General features: G+C 41.0%; 1 protein-coding gene across 1 annotated transcript in view; it reads left to right on the forward strand.

Annotated features, from left to right (window-relative positions):
• Positions 1-981, forward strand: part of LOC124616123 (zwei Ig domain protein zig-8-like) — a 282,641-nt gene extending 281,660 nt beyond the window's left edge. The window contains exon 9 of the mRNA XM_047144389.1: positions 587-981. The gene's annotated coding sequence lies outside the window, so the exon portion shown is untranslated. The remainder of the gene's footprint in view (positions 1-586) is intronic.
• Positions 982-21,470: the final 20,489 nt, after the last annotated feature.

The following is a 21,470-nucleotide window of genomic DNA, read 5'->3' on the forward strand; positions in this document are numbered from 1 at the left end:
GCTATGAAATGCAGAGGTACTTTCCCATTCCATATGCCATCGTTCGGGAAACAACGACTGCACATCTTAGAACGACAAGTACCACTAATTAAGAGATCTATTACTCATTAAATGGCTCACATGTGAAAATAGTATGAGAAACTGGTTGGTTGAAACCTATTCTTAACGTTGCTTCAGAAAATGTCGCTTTATACATTCTTGCACAACCCTCAAGGAAAGAGATATCGTTACATGTGTAAGCTCCCTTTGAATCAATGATTTCTTTAGAAGTGTGTAAGAAGATCACAGAATTCACACATTGATACTCTGTAGTTTTCTAATTGTTTACATTTGAGTGTTGCCATGAATGTAATCTGTCGAGTGAATCGCATTTCAATCACAGGTGTCATACTTGGATTTAATTTCCAGAAGTACTTGTTTCCGACATCACATCTGTATCATGTGAAACATCTTACTGGAGACGAACTATGTACGTGTATATGTATTTTTTTTTATACTTAGCCTTTAATCGTACGACTTTTTTTTTTTCTAGACAGTTCCATAATACAAGTATGTTGCACTAAGTATTGTCTGCCTTTATTTTCAGAGCGAGGAGCAAAGATGAACCAGGCGCTGTCAGTTGTCTGAAGAGGACCTTGTGCATGGCAATTCCAGTAAACTAAATCTTAAGACATTTCATTAGGGAAGAAACTGGAAGAGCAGAGCCACGTTTTATGTGTCTTCAGAGGAATTACTGTATATTTTTTGTTACATTCTCAACGCAGACAGTGACACAACGTCTATTTTTCTGTGCCCGTATGAGAAATGAGAACTATCGAGTGTTACGTCCATTTAGTTTACTACACGACGATGTAATTGTTAAAATTTTCTAAAAATATTGATGAAAATAGGTAAGTTTACGAATGTTGCAGATAATCGAAAACAGTTCACTGTTTCTAACACCTGAGTTCACTGATTGTGGTGCTCGGAGACATTTCTATATGTGTCATTGCCGTCCAATAAATATTCCGGTCACCTACTTCGTACATCTTAATATCAGTTAGAATGTGATATAAATTTGAAAACCTGCTTCAAAAATCCACGTTAATGTAGAAGGCTCACAATCACGTTTACTAATGGATTAGTGAGATCTTGCGTTGGAAGAAGATCAAATTAAGATGGTGGCTTAATGTCTACTGTGTTACTCAGTCACATCATCTGCTCAAGTTAATACGAAGTTTTTTTAAGTTTACTTAGATATTATGATCTGCGAAAATTATTGCAATCTACGAAGTGAACATAATTCTACGTATTTTTCGTGTTATACACACATCAAAAATAGTTTTTCATCACCCCAATCCCAGAACTCCTGAAGATTGACATTGACTGTGGAAATTGCATCAAAGACAAAGTCCCTTTGACTGTTCAGGGATATCACTAAACCAACCCAAAGATGTAAGGAACCATGCATGAGCAGCACCTATTAGACACAGGGGGTCCGACAGCCCATCAGATCCAGTGATTCCACCAGGAAAGAGGTACATGGCTCACGTTGTCTGTAGTTAAACCATGCCCAGACGCTCAGTACCGCGGCTCGATTGCGTCCGCATTGTTAATTTGTGCCAGGAAGGGCTCTCAACAAGGGAACCGGCCAGGCATCTCGGAGTGAACGAAAGCGATGTTGTTCAGACCTGGAGAGAGAGAGAGAGAGAGAGAGAGAGAGAGAGAGAGGGAACTGTCGATGACATGCATCGCTCAGGCTGTCCAAGGGCTACTACTGCAGTAGATGACCGCTACCTACGTATTATGACTCGGAAAAACACTGACAGCAACGCCACCGTGCAGCTACAGGACATCGTGTTACGACTCAAACTGTGCGCAATAGGCTGCAGGATGCGCAGCTTCACTCTCGACGTTCATGACCATATGTCTTTGCAAACACGACACCATGCAGTGCGGTACAGATGGGTCTAGCCACATGCTGATGGACCGCTCAGAATTGGCGTCACATTTTTTTCAACGATGAGTGTCGCGTAAGCCTTCAACCAGACATTCGTTGGAGACGTGTTTGGAGGCAACCCGGTCATGGTGTACGCGTTAGACACACTGTCCAGCGAGTGCACAAACGTGGAGATTCCCCGCTCTTTTAGGTGTCATTATATACATCGACTTAAGCAGCTGGTGGTCATGGAAGGTGCCGTAACGGCTGTACGTTACGCGAAAGCCATCCTCCAACCGATAGTGCAACGGTATCGCAACATATTGGCAAGGCATTCTCGAGCCCATCGTACACGTCTTGTGAATGACTTCCTTCAGGATAACGACATCGCTCTACCAGAGTGGCCAGCATGTACTTCAGACATGAACCATATCGAACATAACTGGTATAGATTGAAAAGGGCTGTTTATGGACGACACGACCCACCAGCTACTCTGAGGGAACTACGCCTTGATGAATTTGTGGATAACATGCCACCACAAATACAGGCATGCATCAGTGTAAGATGATGCGCTACTGGGCATTAGAGGTACCGGTGTGTACAGCAGTCTGGACCACCACCATTGAAGTTGTCGCTATGTGGTGATACAACAAGCAATTTGTGGTTCTCATGAGCAATAAAAATGGCGGAAATGGTGTTTATGTTGATCTCAAATCCAATTTTCTGTAGAGGTTCCGGAACTTTCGGAACCGTGGTGATGCAAAACTTTTTTTTTATATACGTATTATGTTGGTGCATAAATACATAGCAGTTTCACATAAGTCAAACACAACGGACACACGTAACAGAGTCTTTAGTCACCAATAATAGTTCAGCTTCACTATTTACAACAGTTTGCCAGCGCTCAGATGACTTTTTGATTCTTGACTGAACATATCACGTGGTACTGAGGCGATAAACTCGTGGTGACATGTGAGTGCATTTTCGCCTGGAAGGGAAGTCCTCGAACAATGTTCGTTAGGGAGAGGAAAAATTTAAATTCTGGAGACGCCATATCGGCTGAATAACGAGGCTCCAGAATGTCTTCCCGATCAAACTCCTGTATATATACAGGGTGAGTCACCTAACATTACCGCTGGATATATTTCGTAAACCACATCTAATACTGACGAATCGATTCCACAGACCGAACGTGAGGAGAGGGGATAGTGTAATTGGTTAATACAAACCATAAAAAAACGCATAGAACTATGTTTTTTAACACAAACCTACGTTTTTTTAAATGGAACCCACTTAGTTTTGTTAGCACATCTGATCATATAAACAAATACGTAATCAGTGCCGTTTGTTGCATTGTAAAATGTTAATTACATCCGCAGATATTGTAACCTAAACTTGACACTTGAGTACCACTCCTCCGCTGTTCGATCGTGTGTATCGGAGAGCACCGAATTACGTAGGGATGCTAAGGGAACGGTGATGGACCTTAGGTACAGAAGAGACTGGAACAGCACGTTACGTCCACATGCTAACTCCTTTTTACAGGTCTTTTTCACTGACGCACATGTACATTACCATGAGGGGTTTGGTACACGTACACACGTGGTTTCCGTTTTCAATTACGGAGTGGAATAAAGTGTGTCCTGACATGTCAGGCCAATAGATGTTCAATGTGGTGGCCATCATTTGCTGCACACAATTACAATCGCTGGCGTAATGAATGTCGTACACGCAGCAGTACATCTGGTGTAATGTCGCCGCAGGCTGCCACAATACGTTGTTTCATATCCTCTGGGGTTGTAGGCACATCACGGTACACATTCTCCTTTAACGTACCCCACAGAAAGAAGTCCAGAGGTGTAAGATCAGGAGAACGGGCTGGCCAACTTATGCGTCCTCCACGTCATGGTAATGTACATGTGCGTCAGTGAAAAAGACCAATGAAAAGGTGTTAGCATGTGGACGTAATGTGCTGTTCCAGTCTATTCTGTACCTAAGGTCCAACACCGTTCCCTTAGGATCCCTACGTAATTCGGTGCTCTCCGATACACACGATCGAACAGCGGAGGAGTGGTACTCAAGCGTCAACTTTAGGTTACAATACCTCCGGATGTAATTAACATTTTACAATGCAACAAACTGCACTGATTACGTATTTGTTTATAAGTTCAAATGTGCTAACAAAACTAACGTGGTTCCATTTAAAAAACGTAGGTTTGTGTTAAAAACATAGTTCCGTGCATTTTTGTATGGTTTGTATTAGACAATTACACTAGCCCCACTCCTCACGTTCGGCCTGTGGAATCGGTTCGTCAGTATTTGATGTGGTTCACGAAATATATCAAGCGGTAACGTTAGTTGACTCACCCTGTATATCTTATTATAGCAGAGTGAGGGGGATTGCGCCTGCAAGACGTCTCCGCTTTTGACAGTAAATTTCAGCAGTAATGGTTATACCACGGGGAAACTACACAGTAGACGACACACCATAACTCTTCTATCAGATGTATGACATTAGCTTTTCTGGATGCGTGCACGTCTTTGTATGGAGACTTATTCGTTTCTTTTCCTTGTGTTAGCATAAAGACACTATTTCTCGTCACCAGTAACAACACAGTATAGGAGTGGTGTGGGTTGTTTACAAGGCAGTTGATGACGAGCAAGCTGTAATGCACAAATTAATACCCGATGTTTTTTTGTGATTTTGCCTCAGAACATGCTGTACCGACACGCCCATTGTATGAAAATGTCCCACGACGATGGAACAATCGCAGTTCATCATATATTACTGTTCTCGAGCCCACTGACATGGATCATTTTGGTTGAACGCATTTCACCGATCACTGTCAGACCACGAATAAATTCTTTCCAGGGGCTCCTGGCGACACAATGTGAAAAAAAATACTCCTTAGAATGAGAAAACCATTTTTTTCCCGTTTTCTGTCCATTGCCGTGTCCTTATCTATGGCGCAAATGTTTCTGGCTGACTCGTCTGCTGTCTCATCCCAACTGAAGTCAGACAGAAGAATATGTCGGAAATGTTCCTATTTCTCAACTTAAAACTCCAGTTTCTAGCTTCCACAGAGCCACCCGCTATCTCAGAGCGACAAAATGACGGTTTAGCAAGTTAAATTACAACAGTGAACTACTAATAATCAATTGGTTAATATACCCATAGCAACCGGAATACCAAAATGCGAAAAAACACTACGAACTAATGCACCAGCCTAATAAAAAGTGTTAAATTGGTAGTACATAGGGAATTGCTTATGGTTTTGCAGTTCTAAGACAGTTACGAAAGGAAGTAGCTGTCAATACATTTTAGTGGTAAGATTGCTTGCATTAGCTATGATAAAGAAAATAATTACCCTTTTAATTCACAATTGTAGATACAACTGTGGAATAGGTATATACGCTAGTAAAGTACTTCAGAGTAGTCCTCAGTATTATTTAAGAAAGTTAAGTTTTGAAAATAACATGTTTTAAGGAACTGAAGCGTGTGGTCGTAAGTAAGCACCTGTTATATAATGCACTATGGTTTCATGGTTGTGCAAATTTGAAATTAAAGCGCTAGAAACTACATATTAGGAACACTAGGGTAACGCTAAATCTAATTTTAAAGTAAACAGCTAATACATCACAGGTAAGTGAATGCAGAATACTTAGGCCTCATTCTGTGAGCTCCACAAAAGGGAAATCATTGTAGGTTTGGTACAGGATCTCAAAGTTTCAAGAGCAAAAATTGTTCTTTTAAGAAGATATTGTCTCGCGATGGCCACTACAAGTTTCCCGATGTGCTCGGCGATATAATCCCTCTCTCAAGTGTATATGACGTCCCTAAAAGACACAGATACAGTATCGATAACGATACTAGTTTTCAGATACTGGTCTCCTCGCAGACACTTTTTCCGTTCAGTCAAATTTTTTTCCAATTATTCGTTAATTATTGTATTACCTTTCACAAGGTGACCAATGAGGAACAACTTTTTGTTTGTAGAAAATCTGCTATCTCCTGTACTGTTTAGATAGATTTTTTACCGTCCGTTGCGACTGCATTAACTGCTAACCCAACTGGAAACAGAACATGAACTGAACGTTTTAAAGCATCTAGCCTTGGCGACTGGATACTGAACAACGCACATAGTGAAATATTTCCGTACATATGATAGAAGTCGCTGTATGTATATGTATATCTGTTCTCCACATCTGCTCTTGAACCACTGGGACAATATCAACATAACTTGATACACGTGTCAATCTCTTTTGGAGATAAGTCCACCCACCTCTCAAAGGGGTGGGGGTTAGAAAGAAGCGTAGCTCACAACAACAAGTACCCAAATTATATTCATCCAATATTAGAGAATAATAGAATTTACTCACTTGCAACCAACTTTACAGATAATTTTAAACCTCTACAAAACATTTTATTCGCTGACACCCGACAGATATTGATAACAGGAAGAAACTGTTATTGATAACTACAATTCTGCTGTTCGTTCAGTTAAACTGCCGCACCAGTCATGACCTTTTATTACACTGCTCCTTTACTACTAACTAGATTTATAACACATTTTGCAGACAGTGTTCAAATACACCACTGAACGTACTTACAAAAATATATCGCAGGAGATACGGCATCATAAACACTGAGATAAGTGAAAAACGTCAGTGACATGCATGTCGTTTCATTCAAACAGAGTTCGCAGACAGTATTCACATACACGGCAGAATGTACCTACAAATCTTTAACTTTGTATGACACTTACTTCAGACGATTTGATGACATAAACATGGGAATCATGAAACTGAAACTGCAAGGCGGAATTTGCTAGAGATACATATGAAATTTCGGTACATATATATGTGAAATACGGTAAATAAATGTGAAATATGTACGAGAAATATTCGTGAAGGGCGCGTAAATGGGCAAAGCAACGGGTAGATACCTGTTCCTAAACGCCTGGTTCGACCGATCGAGGTGGCGCAGTGGTCAGCACACTGGACTCACATTCGGGAGGACGACGGTTCAATCCCTCGTCCGGCCATCCTGATTTAGGTTTTCCGTGATTTCCCTAAATCGCTCCAGGCAAATGCCTGGATGCTTCCTCTGAAAGGGTACGGCCGAATTCCTTCCCCGTCCTTCCCTGATCTGATGAGACCGAGGACCTCGCAGTTTGGTCTCTTCCCACAAACAACCAACAACAACAAACTAAACGCCTTGATCGTTTCCCACAAAACATGGTACTTACATTACGTACTACACGGAAATAAATACTGTGGGGGTCAGAAACAACAACCTCCTATGGGCATGGAGGTGATAGCGCGGGGAGAGAAGAGCGTGGAAAGGAGGAGATGGACTGAAAGGGAAGAGGAGATAGAGAGTGGGAGGAGAAGGTGGGCACATGTTGGAGGACGAGATGGACAGAGAGTTGATAGAAAGAGGAACTGTACGTAAAGGTGGAAAGAGAAGGAAAGCAGGAGGAGATGCACAGAGGAGGAAAGAGCAGACCATTGGAGGTAGAGGTGCCAATGGACATATAGACGGAGGAGGGTCAGATGGACAGAGAGAGGTAGGAGAAGAAGACGGGTAAAGTTGTGGGGTTGTGGGGGTTAGGGGGGGGGGATGAGAAGAAATGAACAGAGATTGGGGGAAGGAGAAGATGTAGTAACAGACAAGAAGGAGTATGACTTCACAGCCAAGTTTAACACCAACAAAAAATATGTCGCTGTGTCTTGCAATGGAAAGAAGTCGGACAAAATCGAGACATCTTTCCATAAAGCAAATAGTAACAGAATTTCGAGCAAACAAATTGTTAAAATTGAGGCTCCGCCATAAAACCTATAATTGTAGTAATATATTTCTCGATTCAGTTGCGTAAATGATCAAATGCTGTGAGTAAAGCAGACAAATGACGCGAACCGGGAGGACCTTCGAAAGTACACTGAGCGAGTACACGCATTTTGAGGAAAAAAGACAAAAAACAAAAAAAACAGTATTTTGGTGACTTATGACATCTTTAAGGCACTCACTACCTTTTATTGATAGAAATTTTAACATCCAACACAGAGCTCAAACCGGACGAATTTTTAACATCCTATAGGAAATGGATATTTATAATAAGGAAATGCAAGATCCGAACCCGTATTCAGAATAAACTGTCCGAAATGACGACTTTCTAAGGTAATTTATTGAAAAAAAAGAGAGAAAGCGAAGCCCCTGTTTCTAATGCTGTCTAACTTGCATTGACAAATATTCTTTATCTGCATCTACTATCAAACCATCCCCTATAAACATATTACAGTAGTTTTGCAACTTCCTTTAAAATAAACAATTTCAATACAGATGAAATACTTCTCCGTTTAACAAACAAATTATTGAATTATATTAGAACGATTAAATTAGCAGGTAGTCACAATCGGTAATAACATGTAAGACATACACCATAATCTACAGCATACTGTTAGTGCTTCTTGCCACGGAGCACGAAGACTACAAACGCGTAGAGTTAAAGCAAAAGAGTGGTAATAGCTGTGGGTTCTGCGGCACGATCTTCCAGCTATCTTGAAAAGGATATTACTACGTAGCATTAACCGAGTAATAAAGTTAGTTCTTAAAAGCTACACCTAATTACAGTCTACTAATAAACATAAAATTCTCATCAAACAATAAGAGGATTAAATATAAAGCGCTGTACTACTGCGCAACCATAATCACATAACGGAGAACTTAAAACACAATAAGTAATCGCACATAATAAAACTAAAGGATGATTTACAAGGACGTGATGAAATATGGGAAACGACTGTGGAACGTCACATTAGGGAATAATCTATAGTCCCAGAATGAAACTCATTATTCACATTACAATCCATAATTACTTGTCATTCGTACTTTACTGCTGAAGACGAAAGGGAATGTGTTGTGACACATGTCATTTATTAGTGGGTGTCCATTTTCCATTCTCAAAATCTTTCTCTAATAAGGAAATATTCAATATTATTTTATGAATTCTAATTTGGACTCATGCTCCAATTTGTAAGACGGGCTCCTTCCAACAGCTTTTATACAGCGTTACGACAAAAACTGACTACTCCGATATAAAACATCACTGTTTATATGAAACAGACGTAATCAATCATGCATATAACTTTTAAAATTTATTTCCTCTTACATTAGTGCAATGGCTTTTCCTTCTCATCAGTCTTATGACTGGTTTGATGCAGCCCACCACGAATTCCTCTCTTGTGCCTACCATTTTATCATAGAGTAGCAGTTATTTGCTGGTTGTGTTCAAATCTTTGTCTTCCTGTACGTTTTTTTAGCTTCTACAGCTACTTCTCGCACTATGGAAGTTATTCCCTGAAGTCTTAACTCATAGCCTATCGTCCTGTTCCTCCTTCTTGTCAGTGATTTCTATACACCCTTTGTCTCACCGATTCTGCGCAGAACGTCCTCATACCTTGCCTTATCAGTCCACGCAATTTTCATCATTCTTCTGTAGCACCATACCTCAAATGCATAGATTCTCTTCCCTCCCGACTCTCCCTCATTCCATGCTTCATTACCAAACAATGCTGTGCTCCATATGTGGGGTCTTGCGCACTCGTCGCTAATAGGGTGCCTACTGGATGCAGCATAACAATTTCAAACAAATAATATTGGTACTTTTATTTCCTGAAAGCACATTGACAATAGTTAACTTTGTTTACAGCAAATGTTGCTAGCGACAGGCGACGTGAAAACAGTACAGTTCTTGATAGACAGTGAGTCCAGGCCTAGGTAGATGAATTCCTTACCTTTATCCATAGCATTATCACCATTTTAATGTTAAGTTTCTCGCTATTCTCATTTCTGCCACTTTTGTCTTTCTGCGATATACTCACCATATCGACTTTGCACTAATTAAACTGTTCATTCTGTTCAACAGATTGAGTAATTCTTCTTGACTTTTAACTGAGGATAGTAATTTCATCAGTGGATATTATCACAGATGTCCTTTGTCCTTGAATTTTAATACCGAGCCCCTATTTAATCCACGTATTTCCTACAACCTGTGTGCACTAAGTAGCCCGAATTATACGTACATTGCTACTTCCATAAATAAGACGTCAACCCAACAGGTCATATCATTCGGAAGACATGAACTATGTTAGACTTCTACTTTGAAAACACTAAAATATCCATTGCATTTATATCAGACTGATCATTAAGTAAATTATCCTGCTCTTCCATCTTGCATTTATAGATATCAAGTGAATCTGAAATCTCTAGCTTTAAACATTTGAGCGCAACATGCAATAACTTCAACATCTTCACTACACCACCTGCGACGTACCCCTCACCACGCAAATGGTGATCAAAAACCATCCTCTCAGTAAAGAGCGACATATTCCTTCAACCAGGTCATGAAACATCTAAGCGTATCACCGATGTGAAACTTCGCACAAGACCCACATTCCAAACTATAGACGCCCTATGCATCATATTTATTCATATTTTCCTGCCTTATCTTCTTTTCCATTTCACGTTTTAACCAGTACTTTAAAGGATAATCCACTTGGAACATTGTGTAGAACCTCTACGGAAAAGCGGAAATCATTTTTTCTCTTAGGAGCCTACGGTATTGCAGGATCATAAACTTTTTCTCTTTAAGCGTAGCTTTTCCCGTTTATGCCTCCAATATATTCGCAATACCATGTTACAACTGTTAGCAGTTATTTCTGCACCTCATATTCCTGAATTGGCAGTTGTCGCAGACGTGAAACCATCTCGTGAAAGAAAGCCCTTTTGTTTTTCGTTGTATATTTAGATTAAATACTAACTATCACATACGTGTGCGGATGATTATGGTGCTTTTAGTAGCCTGGTCCATCTCCCTACCTCGTCGTTGACAAATCAAGAAAAATTATTTTGTTGTCATTTTCTTACTAAGTGTACATTTTAAGTGTGTGTGTTGTTGGTTGAAAACAGAATGCGAGGCTAGTAATTCTGCTTCCGCTCGCTTCAGTAAAAGAAAACTGTCGTCCACATAACACTTATGAAAGACTACCTTTCATGTCAAACATGTCTTATTGACGAAGAAAAACGTGTGTGAAATCTTATGGGACTTAACTGACAAGGTCATCAGTCCCTAAACTTACACACTAATTAACCTAAATTATCCGAAGGACAAACACACACATCCATTCCCGAGGGAAGACTCGAACCTCCGCCGGGACCAGCCGCACAGTCCATGACTGCCGCGCCCAAGACCGCTCGGCTAATCCCGCGCGGCTATTGACGAAGACCCTCTTTGTCATGTCATTTATGCAATTTCAAACAATAAAGAGAAAAATCAATTGCCCACTAAAAGACCTTCCCACCGCTGATAAACCTCCTCATCAATTACAAGTAACTGTACTGAAAACTGAGTTTTAGCATATCAAGAAGGTCAAGAGATTCCTCCACCACATGGAGCTTTCATAAGGGTCTCCCCATTAAGATGTGAAGCGTCCTCAACGTCGAAAAAAGCCAATACAAATATCGTTAGTAATTTAAATTTCTTAGATCTCACTTTCAAGAATCACTGTGCTTTCCACGCTATGGCTGACATGTAACTTAGATGCACTCTTAAGCTTCCTTTACAACAGTATCTTCAAATCTGCCATGATATCGTTCCCCCGGTCACTATTACACTCATTCTTTTGTTTTCCTTGTGTAGAGTAATCTGGGCATTAAAATTACGTTTACTGATGAAATGAAATAAATTCCAACATCTGCCGGAATTGGGCACTGAAATACAAGGGCGACAAGTCAATATTTGCGCCACACCGGGACTCGAACCCGGATTTCTCGCTTTACCTGAATGGTCCCTCAGACACTTTTAATTTTTAATCTCATTTTGTTCATCATTGCCCGTTGTGTTTGTTCGGAGTGGAAGTCCCAAGACGTATGATCTATTTACTCAGCTTTTTATTACAGAGGGCAGCAATCGCTCTGACTGAACACGATGAGCTACCGTACCGACACTGCATCAGCTATCCAAACGCGCTTTCCGTCTGACCCAGATTCCGACCTTGTCGCAGACTGCTTACATAGCCCCCTGTTCACCATATTCACAGCTCGCCGCATACCGCTGGATTCCCGCAGGAGTTCAGGTGAAAGAGTTCATCCGCACTAAAATGAACCTACTGGCCCTAAAGCTGTTTATGTTCATATACACTGTGTAATCAAAAGTTACCGGACTCCTGGCTGAAATTGACTTACAAGTTCATGGTGCCCTCTATCGATAACGCTGTAATTCAATATGGTGTTGGCCACCCTTAGCCTTGATAACAGCTTCGACTCTCGCAGATATACGTTCAATCATTTGCTGGAAGGTTTCTTGGCGAATGACAGCCCATTCTTCACGGAGTGCTGCACTGAGGAGACGTATCGATGACGGTTGGTGAGGCCTGTCAAGAATTTTGCGTTACAAACATCTCAAAGGTGCTCTATAGGATTCAGATCAGGACTCTGTAGAGGCCAGTCCATTACAGGGAGTTTATTGTCGTGTAACCACTCCGCCACAAGCCTTGCATTACGAACAGGTGCTCGATTGTGTTGAAAGATGCAATCGCCATCTTAGAATTGCTCTTCGGCAGCGGGAAAAAAGAAGGCGCTTAAAACATCATTGCAGGCCTGTGCTATGATAGTGCCACGCAAAACAACAAGGAGTGCAAGCCCCCTCCATGTAAAACACGACCATACCGCCGCGCGGGGTAGCGGTGCGATCTGAAGCGCGTTGTCACGGTCCTCGCGGCACCTCCCTTCGGATGTTCGAGTCCTCCCTCAGACACTGGTGTATGTGTTGTCCTTAGCGTAAGTTAGTTTCAGCTAGATTATGTAGTGCGTATGCTTAGGGACCGATGACCTCAGCTGTTTGGTCCCACAGGACCTTCCCACAAATTTCCAAATTTTCCGACCACTTCATAAAAATACCGCCTCCGAATTTCACTGTTGGCACTACACGTGCTGGCAGATGACGTTCACCGAGCGTTATCAATACCCACACCCTGCCATCGGATCGACATATTGTGTACTGTGATTACTCACACCACACAACGTTTTCCCACTGTTCAATCGTCCAATGTCTACGCTCCTTACACCATGCGAGCCGTTGTTTGCTATTTACCGGCAAGATGTGTCGCTTATGAGCAGCCGCTCGACCACGAAATCCAAATTTTTTCACCTCCCGCCCAACTGTCATAGTACTTGCAGTGGATCCTGATGCAGTCTGGAATTCCTGTGTGATGGTCTGGATAGATGTCTGGCTGTTACACATAACGAACCTTTTCAAATGTCGGCGGTTTCTGTCCGTCAACAGACGAGGTCGACCTGTTTGCTTTTTTTCTGCACGTGTCCTTTCACGTTTCCACTTCACTATCACATCGGAAACAGTGGACCTAGGGATGTTTAAGAGTGTGGAAATATCGCGTATAGACGTATGACACAAGCGACACCCATCACCTGACCACGTTCTAAGTCCGTGAGTTCCGCGGAACGCCCCATTCTGCTCTCTTACGATGTCTAATGGCTACTACGGTCGCGGATATTTAGTACCTGGAAGTAGGTGTCAGCAAAATACACCTAATATGAAAAACGTATGCTTTTGGGGGTGTCAGGATACTTTTGATCACATAGTGTATCTATGATGTCAGTTCTTTCACATCCATAGGAACAGACACCACTCATATACAAAACGTTTCGTAAAAATATGGCAATACTTCGGCCCTATATTCAGTGCCCTGTGTAGCACCCTGATGTTTCTTTGTCCGCCTTAATCATCACTTTTATATTTTCCTGTAACTTTCTATAAATCCTATCCACAAGTAATAAATAACTACCTTCCTTCGTGTCACTATGTTCCTTTAACTGTCTTTCGTATTTTAGTATCGAAAACGAAAGAATTAGTGTAATGGCACATGTCAGGAAGGCTACGCTTCAATTGTCCAGGCGCATAAATTCAAACTAACGAGGAAACATTTTGCATCGGTAGATGGTTTTATGTTTTACCTTAAATGATCTGATGCTCCAATTTGTAAGACGGTAATAAAATTACAAGGCATAGCATTCAAGTACTTGTATACAGAGTTTGAACAAAACTTCTGTTGCCCTGGTATCAAATATCGATGGTCAAAAGACACAGCTCTTATGATAAATGAACATAACAATCCATAACTTCTTATTTTTCACTTATGTAAGTACAATGGATGATCCTCAATATTTAATTCACATATTCTCCACAACCAGTGAGTGATTAGGTTAATACTATGCAGTAAAACTATTTTAAAGATACTTCTTGGCAGATTAAAACTGTGTGCCGGACCGAGACTCGAACTCTGGACCTTTTCCATTCGCGGGCAAGTGCTCTACCAGGAAATTTCATATCAGCGCACATTCCGCTGTAGAGTGAAAATTTCATTCTATTTTAAAGATAGTTTGCATATGGTGCCTCAGAGCGCACGTAGGTTCTTATGCCACTGCTCGCGCACTTTGGTGTACTTATTAGCTGCTAGACCTCATGCATAGGTTGTCCTAGAGCTGTATGGCAAGTAGTACCGATAATAAGCTCTACACGATTCTGTACGTTTTATTCTTGATAGCCGATAATATGCTGTACACGATTCTGTACATTTTACTCGTGATAGCCGACTATGACTGTTTGCAAATGTACTCATTCTATTATGTTTCAATACTTAGGATGGAGGTATGTAATTGTTTGTTCATAAATGCTACAACTGTGTCCTGTGTATATAAAACGATTTTCAAGAAAATTTCTGTCAGCTGCTGTTACTTGTTTACAGGCAGACGTTTTATAATATAAGTCGTGTGCAAAACGTCACAGCAAATAATAGATACTTCTCATTTCAACGATGACCGAATTACAAATAGTAGTTTTACAGTGGTGAGGATTATTGAATACGAATGTCCGAACCGATAGGTGACAGAAACTATGTAATGTGACTACTGTAGAAAGTGCGCCTCACATGACATCCGTAAAGGTCCCCCCCTGAGCAGCCCTCTGCCAAAGTCGACGGTCAGCAGAATATTGGTTGCCTCGCGGCTCAACATGGAAACAGCGATCTCATCAGGAAGCAGGCCGCGACGAAGTCAGCCTGCAGTAAGGCAACAAATATGGAGGTCATCCTCTTTGAAACAACAAATTTTTTGTGAAGTTTTTACAATGTCCTTTAACGTTGACAAAGCACAAATTATAATTAACTGTGTTCAAGCAGAGCATTCTCACCAAACAAACGAAAATTAGTATTAGTTCAGTGCGGGTGGATACATTTCATTCGTATGTATCTAATGTACCAGATGTCACATGTTTGCAGTAGCCTTTTGGTCTATAGTAATAACGAGGATTCAGTCAGACCATGTTTTATCCTGTAACGTAGCATGTAAATTCTGTTGATGGGAGTCTAATAATCGATACGGTCAGCCACAATATCTGGCATTTGAAGTTTGATGATTGTGTGGTATGATAACATTATATACACTGAGGTCCCAAAGAAACTGGTACTACTGCTAATTTCGTGTAGAGCCCCGCGAGCACGCAGAAGTAACGAAACAGGACGTGGCATAGACTGTAATAATGTCTGAAGTAGTGCTGGAGGAACTGACACTTAGAATCCTGCAGACCTGTCCATCAATCCGTATGAGTACGAGGGGTGGAGATCTCTTTTGAACAATACGTTGCAAGGCAGATATACTCAATAATGTTCGTGTCTGGGAAGTGTTTAGACACAGGAGACTATTACTAGAGCTACTCCATAGCAATTCTGGACCTGTGCGGTGTCTCATTGGCCTGCTGGAATTGCCGAAGTCCATCGGGGGGCACAATGGACATAAATGGGTGCATGTGATCAGACAGGACGCGTACGTACGTGTCCCCTGACGGAATCCTATCTAGACGCATCAAGGGTCCCAAATCATTCCAACTGCACACGCCGCAAATCTTTCCACCACTTGAACAGTCCACTGCTGACATGCAGGGTTCACGAATTTGTGAGGTTCTCTCCGTAACCGTACACGTCCATCCGCTCGATATAATTTGAAACGAGAGTCGTACGACCAGGCAACGTGTTTCCAGTCATCAACAGTCCAAATTCGGAGTTGGCGGTCTCAGGCTAAGCGTAAAACTTTGTGTCGTGCAGTCATCAAGGCTATACGAGTGGGCTTTCGACTCCGACCACCCATATCGCTGGTATTTCGTTGAGTGGTTCGCACACTAACCGTTGTTAATAGCCCAGCATTGAAATCTGCCAAAATTTGCGGATAGGTTGAACTTGTGTCACGCTGAAAGATTCTATTCAGTCTTCTTTGGTCCCGTTCTTGCAGATCTTTTGCCGGCCTCAGCGATGTCGGAGATTTGACGCTTTACCGGATTCTGATATTCACGGTTCACTCGTACGGGAAAATCCCCACTTCGTCTCTATCTCGGAAATACTGTCTCCCAACGCTCTACCACCAACTGTAACACCACGTTTAAACTCAGTTATATCTTGATAACCTGCGATTGTAGCTGGAGTAACCGGTATAACAGCTGCGCCAGACCCTTATTGTCTTGTATAGGCGTTGCCGACCGCAGCGTTGTATTCTGTCAGTTTACGTATCTCTGAATATGAATAAGTATGCCTATACCAGTTTCTTTGGAGCTTCAGAGAATTTTGTAGGTCATTTATTGATTAGTTATTTTCTGATGTCTACTGATGAGGATGGCTGATGTTAAACCGTAAATGGTCATTTTAAAAATTTCAATGACATTTACGATGGCTTGGAGTTCCAGCTTATTCACTTGAGCGTCAAATTTTTCTGTAGATCAACTTTATACTTAACTAAAGTTAATGTACAACGCGTAGCAACACAACAAAAACAGGGTGTCTTAATTCAGAACCCAGTCTCCACGCTAAACATGGAAATTTTCTCCTTTTTCGTAATAATTCTCGCAAAACAGTCTTTTCATAAAATATTGGGCGCTCTAGAAAAAGCTAGATGTATATTTTACCCGATACAAGCTTAGTCACCTACCAAATTTTTAAATTCAGATGGACTAGGAATGAGAAACATCTACGCTCTATTGCGACAGTAAAATTAGCTTCAAAATGGGCGCATCGTTCCCAAAATTAGTGGAACTTTTTATGTGTCTTAATCACTCAAGCAGGCCACTGCTTCCATTCAGTCGTTATGAAAAGAAAACCAACATATTTCGAACCCTTTGTTCCTTTATTTTCCAAACTCCTCCGAAATTAAGCGTTTAATCGACATGGCAACGGTTACGAGAAATATAGAACATAAAATCTTGCGTCGATTATCACAATTTAGCTAATTTTTCCATAGAAAACCTGCATGAGGTAATAGTAATTTTCCACAGTTTTAGAAAAACACTCGCTCCCAGGCAATAAAACTTGCTGCACCTGAGAACTGTCCAATCTGACGGTAAATGTTACAGGAAAAAAATAGTATAGCAAAAAATTTTCTTTTCGAAAAGTCAAAGTTAGTGTCGAAAAAGGCTGATGGTAAATGAAGATCCCCATTATGCAATTATATGTAAATCAAACGACTAAAGACCAATATTAATTGTCTGCTTTCCATTCAACAAACAATACCATAATTACTTTTCTTATATATATTTTTGGGACATAAATTCCACAAGTTACCCAGATAACAGTTTTGTAGAGTAGTGGTTTGGCAGAATAATGCAAAACAGAGGGCAAAAAATTGGTCAGAAGGGTGCTAGTTGAAAGTAGTAAGTTAGAATTATTATTTTTTATTTCCGATAAAGAAAACTTTATTCAGTTGCCAATTAACGTAATTACATATCATTATGTATAACTGTGTTAAAATAACACAATTTGAAAATAGGGGATTAGTTTTTCGCTATGTACTATCATGTTGAAAAGTATCCGAACGAGCTGATTTGTGGTCCACCTAGTTGGCAGGACGCTCAAATATCGTAGCTGTCTTGCAGATCGTTCAATATCGACGTACAGTCGTTTGACTATCGATATTGATGCCAACGAAGACCTTTAGAAAACACTGTAGCAATGAGTCCAGATGGTCGGCCTCGGTGACCGAGCGGTTCTAGGCGCTTCAGTCCGGAACCGCGGGACTGCTACGGTCGCAGGTTCGAATCCTGCCTCGGGAATGGATATGTGTGATGTCCTTAGGTTAGTTAGGGTTAAGTAGTTCTAAGTTCCAGGGGACTGATGACCTAAGATGTTTAGTCCCATAGTGCTCAGAGCCATTTTTTTAGTCCAGATGTAAAAATAAATCCACAACATTTTACAAACTAGGAAATCAGTTTTTAGAGATGAAGCATTCCTTAATGCTTCTAAACAAAAAGTTCTGACACAATGTTTTGACACCTACAATTCTATGAGAATTAGTAGTATTTTTGCTCACTGAATTATCTTCCCACACATGCTAAACGTCGCTCCTGCGACGCGTGGTTTTGCATACACTGCTTGTTGATCCAGTCAGTTAAAACAATGCAATAACGGTGGAAAGCTCTCTATGGACACGTTAATATTGAGAGAGTATGAGCAGTAATTTCACTGTGCACTTGTTTCGTGAACAGTTAGTTGTACCTATGTTTGCATTTAAAATGTTCAAATGTGTGCGAATTCCTAGGGGACCAAACTGCTTAGGTCATCGGTCCCTAGGCCTACACACTACTTAAACTAACTTAAACTGTTTTGCTATGAACAACACACACACCCATGCCAGAAATAGGACTCGAACCTCTGGCGGGAAGGGCCACGCAGTCCATGACATGTCGATTCAAACCGCGCGGCCTTCGGCAGGGCTTTAAATTATATGACGAACTCTTTTGTTCTGGATCTAAATTGTGAACCAGCATCTATCGCTGTTGCTGACAAAGGAAAGTTGGAGTGTTTGTCAGATTCTACATCGAAGCAACGGTTGTCGTGGCTGACTTTGCATAGACGTGAATTACGCAAGTTTTCACCAGCATCAGTTAGTAAATCTGAACTCGAAAAAGAATGACAAAATTTTTGTTTCTGAACCGAAAATCCTATTAAGACACTTGTCTACCTGTTAGATGACCACGAAAGACGTTTAATATACTTTCATTCACGAGTAACGAAGTGTGCAGCTGTTTCAAATCGAAATGCCGTAGTAAAAAGTTTTCTGACGGGGATTCCTACCCAGCACGCAATCAGAATGTTAACAAAGTAGAATGTAATGTTAGATTTAGAATTGTTTTAAGACCACCGAGATTATTCTGTATGAATTGATACTTAGAAAACTCGGAACATGGTTGGAGAATGGCACGCTGGGTTACTTGCGACTAAGCATCTTTGGACTGACACACATTTATTTTTCCATCCGCAATTTAATTTTTCCAACTCAGATTTCACTAAAAGCAAAATCTTCAGTTTCGACGCCAAGTTGGAACAATCGGGGTCCTCGATGCAGTGAGGGGGGCGACAGATGTGAGAACCTGCACATCCCGACAATCGCGGCGCAGGAGGCAACGACAGAGCAGACCCCTCAACTGCTGAGAGTACTCGATGAACGAGAAATGAAAGAATTCTCAATCTAAAACAGATATCTGAGTAAGGAACTTATCTCACTTCCGGCAACAACAAGACTGGCTGACGACGTATAAAATCACACCTAAATATTCTGTTCAGCACAGCCTTCATTTTAGTGAGAATAGCATTCAGTGAACTTTAAACATGGTAGCAACTTTCACACTGGTTCACATTCTAGCATTCAGAATCAAGAAGTTACATACTTAAAACTTTTCCAGGTTTCCAGTTAATAATAAAAATTATTATATGTTAACAGACAGTGTCTACGTTACACCCACACTTACTGAAACTAGAGCGCTTACTTTTTAACTGTATTTAGCTTAAAAACATTTAAAATTATACCAGTAGACAGTTATAGTTTTATGTAACTGAAGTAATTGTCATTATCCTCCACTTAAACTAGTTTTTCAGTTTAGAGCGCGGACATAACCCATCCTAAATAAACAGGCATTAGCCTGATCAAATAACTAGCAGTAAATCCCAGCATATGGCAGTTGCTTTACTAATAATCAGCGGCCTACACTAATTTATCATTAAGTTAGAACAGCTTTTACCGTAGGATTTTTCAGATGAGAGCTCAAGAGAACCACTGAGAAAGGTGAACGAGCACGTTAACGAACACACGTTAGTTTTTCCTAACCCAACACAAGGACACAACTTGATAAACATTCACACGTCCTCAAAATAAGCACCACGCACAAGTATACCAAATTCTCACATGACACAACCAACAACGACCTAGATGTTTAAAAGCAGCAAAAACACGTAACGGAAATTTTCAAGCCAAACTTAGTACTCCGCCCTCATCCAACAAACAAATAGCCAGCAAGATGACAAGTTACTAAAACGCAGCCATTTACATTTCATAATCTATGGTGACACGGCTATCACAAACCACATGTTGCCCAACACCCTCACAAACTGATCAACTAACGGCCGGTAGTCTCGCCAGTCACAATTTAGTTGCTCAAGATTCTATGCAGTTCACACGCGGGACCTTGTGGTCGTTCCTCTCGAATGAAATGCAAAACTGATTTCCTCGTCAGTACTCACTGCTGTTATCATAACACTGAGATGCGGAATCAGATTTCAAACTGATGCCATAAGTATCTCGAAACACACATGCTAATACGAGACACTGGACTTACAAACTATAATCCATTAATCTTTCACGTACGTAGACAACCAAAACACACACGACACGTGTGTGTCAAATCACCGATCGCACTTCACAGTGGAAGCACTCACATTGGAGCCATAGCCGATTACCAGATTAACCACTCACAGCGGAGTTATCATGGATTCCAGAACACGTGATACGTGATAGACCAGGAACACATACGCCAACCAAATTTATTACAAAACCCACTCTGACAACAACATTCGGTGTCAGTCGCCGGAAATAGATTCTAACATGGCGCTAATTGAACTCCCCCGAGGCTAGCCAGCAGTTTCACATTTCAAAATAAGTTACCAAGCAATGTGGCAGTGGGGAGCAACAATTCAAAACACTCCCACTTCCAGGCACGTACTGCAAAGGATTTAATACTATTCCAAATACGTTGAACATGGCCGAACTCACTACGCGGGTGCTGTGACCGGATATTGAATACAGAATTTCAGGCGGAATCGCAACTCAGATCTCAATGTACACCTGACGGTACTAAGCATTTAAAATAAACTTCTGAGCGCTAAACTTCCAAACGTTTCGCAAGTATGACAAACGTAAATATCCCATTAGCAGTGGCAAGTCATATTGGAAATCTCGCCAAGTGATCAAAACGATTTCACTAGGCAAGGTGCCATACAATGCCGGCAAAACACACTTAGTGTAAGCCATGAGACCGACACAAAATTAAAACTGTTCCTGCACGCAATTCGCACATCAAACGAACACATCACGTAGAGGAGAGCCTGGTAAAGTGGGCAGCATAAGGCATTCTCCTCATTTCTAAGTTGAGAAATGTTAGA

This window comes from Schistocerca americana, chromosome 5 (genome assembly GCF_021461395.2).
Source record: "Schistocerca americana isolate TAMUIC-IGC-003095 chromosome 5, iqSchAmer2.1, whole genome shotgun sequence".
In the NCBI taxonomy this organism is placed as follows: Eukaryota; Metazoa; Arthropoda; class Insecta; order Orthoptera; family Acrididae; genus Schistocerca; species Schistocerca americana.